The sequence below is a fragment of the Austrofundulus limnaeus genome, unplaced genomic scaffold, assembly GCF_001266775.1.
Source record: "Austrofundulus limnaeus strain Quisiro unplaced genomic scaffold, Austrofundulus_limnaeus-1.0 Scaffold179, whole genome shotgun sequence".
Taxonomy (NCBI): domain Eukaryota; kingdom Metazoa; phylum Chordata; class Actinopteri; order Cyprinodontiformes; family Rivulidae; genus Austrofundulus; species Austrofundulus limnaeus.
In genome coordinates, this window is record NW_013952581.1 from 274,645 (window position 1) to 278,979 (window position 4,335).

The following is a 4,335-nucleotide window of genomic DNA, read 5'->3' on the forward strand; positions in this document are numbered from 1 at the left end:
AACAAGACAAATAATCTTACACATTCTGAAAACAAGATGATTATTCTTACACAATCAGTTCTTGTTTAGTCTCAAAACAAGATCAAAAAGACTTTTTGACTGATATAAGGTTTTAAAACGTGGTTAGGTGGACAGTTTTTGCACCAACTAAGCTTTAAAGCTGCTGATTCAACTCTGGTTCAGTGATGTCAGGAAAACCAATCACAGCTCTCTGTGTCCCTCAGCCCCCCGTCCTCAGTGAAACGGTGTCTCTTTCTCAGAAGGTCTCCCCCGGGGGATGTTTTAGGCTTCGAACATTTCCACCTCATCACGTCTGCTCACTGAGAAGCTGCACATTCCTGCTCCTCTGGGCTCTCTTGTTTCTAAACGGTGACACGAGCAGGAAACGAGGAGGAAACGAGGAGGAAACGAGGAGGAAACGAGACGGGAAACATTCACAACCTGACATAATGATGGTTACAAACCAGGAGGCAGGACGTCACACAGACAGAGGGATGCTGCACACACTGTTTCTAAAATAAAAATAAAAACCCAGCTGCCTAAACAGACCYACTTTGAAGCTGTTAGTTCTCACTATTTATTTCATTAAAAGTGGAAGGTTTCTAATATCTACCTTTTGTTCTGAAGTGGGCAGGTTAAATCAGGCATGTGGAAGAGGATGCCCAGGTTTGCAGTTCTTGTGTGGCAAAATGGGTCAAAAACTTGTCTGCAAGCTCAGAATTTAAAGAGACTGTAATGAAAACGTTTCCATAGGCGGTGTAGGCGAACACTGAGGGCACAGCATGTCTGGGGGCGCCACAAATGAGGGAGGAACAAAATAATATTTGACACCTTTTTCTCAGAGTTTAGTGGATTCACCCATAATGATTTAATCAATTAAAAATTAATAAACTGAATGTGGTTCCGGTCCACTCTGGTCCGGTCCGACCTCCGCAGCAAATACACAATCATTATAATCAATGAGACTATTCAAAATGGCTCCACACGGTGGTGCAGGGCAGCGGTGAGCGGACGGTGATCCACCAGAGTCAATCTGCAAAGATCACATCGCACCAACAGGAAAAGGAATGAGCAAAACATCCGTATTTTCAAAATAATTCACAAAAGGCAGAATAATTTTATAGAAATCCCAGCTATATCATTAAATATAGTCCGTCATTCACAGAATTAATTATTTTGCGKCGACTTCCACATTTATCACTGGATGATGTTTCCTGCATTTGCTTCTCGGACCTCCTCTGTGCTTCGCACCGGAGTGGACCGGACCAGAGCGGGGCAGGTGCTGTATGAATTTGTGTGCAAACGAACAACGGCCAACTGCAGTGGACATCAGGTAATGTAAATTAAATGTAGAATAATCACTGGTTCCTCAGGTTAATGAACTTCTGAGGGTTTATAKCCGAGGAGAGGATTTTTCATGATAAAAGCATAAAGTATGGGTCAAGACTAACTACAGTGCATAAATAGAAAACAAAATAAGGAGAAAGGAAGTTATAGTTGTGAAAAAGTTCAGGTTAAAGTCTGATTTGCAGTATTCTTCAGTCATTAAGTATTGATTTTTATGTTCAATCCATCCCCAAATTTAGTAAAATATGCTTCAAATAAAGGAAAAATGCAGAGAGCTTTTACCATCGGACCCCCCTAGAACTGCTTCAGTCCACAGCTGCTGGTTAACATGAACAGGTGTTCCCCGTAATGTCAGCAGGTCTGTTTCAAATTAATTATTGTTAATTATTTTCATTAGACAACCTATTTTCTAAAAATAAAAAATAATAAAGACAAAACTACTTAATTTGGTATAATCGCAGTGAGATTTATAAAACTGCGCTAAGCGGGGCCACCTGAAATCTTGCCCAGGTCACCAAATCTGCTTAGGCCGGCCCTGGTCTCCACTAAACATAACGTCCATAAAAATCCCAGACAAGATATAAAAACATGTTTTTATTGAGTCAGATTTCTTATCTAGAAAGCAGGTAAAAAAAACAACAACATCTTTCGGTCCCTCGTCGGTGTTTGGCAGGAATCAATGACCGAACCTTCGGCGGATGTTCGCAGACAAACACCCGTGGTTTTAAATATCGACTCGTCTTTAATTGTTTGGAACAGACTCAGACTCTTCTATCGAAAGCATCCCCGTGCGTCAGCCAGCTTTGTTCTGTCACTCTCCCCGCTGCTTGGCATTGATCGCCTCTATGAATAGCAGCACTTTGCTGACTGACAGCTTGAATGCCAGGATGTGTGGTCTGCGCCCGTCTTCTGAAGATAACATGTGTGACGCTGCGGCGGAGGCAAAGTGATGCTCCGACACTAAGTGAGGAGAGGCTGAGTAAAAATCCTGTTGCCATAGTGATTTGTGAACTGTAGGTGCTGAGAGGACACCGTGTTCAGGTCTAGTGTTTGTATTTTATGTCTTTTTATGTAACTTTAATRTGTTAAACCTGAGCACTCATTCAAACTATCATACGTTTCCACACAATGAAGTGAGAAGAAAGTGAAGACTGCAGTTTGTTCTACGTATTACTGAAATCTTTATTGTTTCATGTTTGTGAAATAGTATAAAATGGTATTTTTAATCTAATTTTTGTAAATATCTTTTGAAAACTGACAGGTGGAGGTAGAAGTTTTGTAAGTGCCTTTAGAAGCACAAGGTTCCACACTGCACATGAAACATTAATCTACATATCGTGACAACATATCAAAACATTTTTATGCTTATTTCCTGAAAGCTAAAATCTAACATCAGCTAAGTGAAGCTAAAATTAGCAAAGCACGTCTTGAAAGATAAAAAAAAAAAAAAATTAAATATCAAACTTGGTAAAATGTAACTGAAAATGAAGAAGTTCTTAACTAAAAGTACTAAAATGTCACTCAAAAATTAAATGGGAGCTAACTGAATGCTACAAATTAAAAAATAGTAAAAGATCAGCTAAATGTAGCAAAAAGCTAGCTAAAAAGGATCAAAAGATTAGTTGGAAGCAAAAAACAAAATTGAGCTAAAACTTGCAAAACACATCCTGAATGCCAAACATGACAAAATGCTTGTTAAAAGATACAGAATAGGAGCTAAAAGCTAAATATATGCAAAGGTTTGCTAAAAGCTACGATTGGTATAAAAAACCCTAAAAGCTGGAAGCAGCATAGAAAGACTAAACAACAGGAGTTGCTCAACAGATTCCAGTATTCATTTCATGTAGGAYCTGRACYTTAACAACAGCAAACTGACWKTGTAGGATATTATCTCTGTTGTTGGCAGATACAGTATGAGAAGTTTCTTCTGTAGAAAGAGTAATAATTTTAGCTTGTAACTGAGGGGGCCCCAGATTTGAACTGAGGACCTCTTGATCTGCAGTCAAATGCTCTGCCACTGAGCTACACCCCCTGTTAGCTAGTCTGCAATAAAACGTAGTCTTACAACTCTGTGATGCACATGTGGACAGTGTGTTCAGGATGACACAGGCAAAGGTGGACATGTTTACACAGGCTTGGACCCCGGTCATAACTGCTTCGCAGTTCTAGTTATTAGGGGTCCAAGCCCGCGGAGCAGGTGAGATGAAGCTGCAAAGCAGCAGCGATAGATAAATTCAAAGGTTTGCTGAAAGCTACAATAAGCATAAGAGTAGCTAAAAGCTAAAAGTAATATAAAAAGATGAAGAGAGGAGGTGCTACATGGATTGCAGTATCCATTTCATATAGCAGCTATACTTTAACAAGAGCAAAATGGCTCTGTAGGATATTATCTCTGTTGTTGGCAGATATGAGAAGTTTTTTCTGTAGCAAGAGAAACAATTTTAGCTTGTTACTGAGGGGGTGCCCAGAATTGAACTGAGGACCTGTTGATCTGCAGTCAAATGCTCTGCCACTGAGCTACGCCCCCTGTTAGCTAGTCTGCAATAAAACATGACTACATTTAATTAATTAATTTAACAATAAATTTATCATAATGGCAACACATCAAAATATTGTTTTTGAACTATTTCCTAGAAGAAAAACCTAAAAGTAACAAATGCTAAGTGGTGCTAATTGTTGCAAAACACATCCTGAATGCTAAACCCAACAGAATGCTAGTCAGGCTAATAGTTTCTCAATAGTGACTAAAAGCTAAAAGTAACATAAGAAAACAAAGAGAGAAGTTGCTAAAAAAAGGTTTCAGTATCCATTTCATGAATGAGCTACATGTTAACAGTGAACTCTGACTCTGTAGGATATTTCTCTGTTGATGGCAGATATGAGAAATTTCTTATGTAAAAGGAGAAGCAAATAATTTTAGCTTGTTACTGAGGGGGTGCCCATATTTAAACTGAGGACCTCTTGATCTGCAGTCAAATGCTCTGCCAC

At 39.2% G+C, this 4,335-nt stretch overlaps 2 non-coding genes across 2 annotated transcripts; both read right to left on the minus strand.

The window, feature by feature from the left end:
- Window positions 1–3,306: 3,306 nt before the first annotated feature.
- On the minus strand, window positions 3,307–3,379 carry trnac-gca (transfer RNA cysteine (anticodon GCA)). The gene has a single exon. It is a non-coding gene; the product is annotated as a tRNA-Cys (tRNA).
- A 423-nt stretch (window positions 3,380–3,802) lies between these two features.
- trnac-gca (transfer RNA cysteine (anticodon GCA)) lies at window positions 3,803–3,874 on the minus strand. The gene has a single exon. It is a non-coding gene; the product is annotated as a tRNA-Cys (tRNA).
- Between the last annotated feature and the right edge of the window lie 461 nt (window positions 3,875–4,335).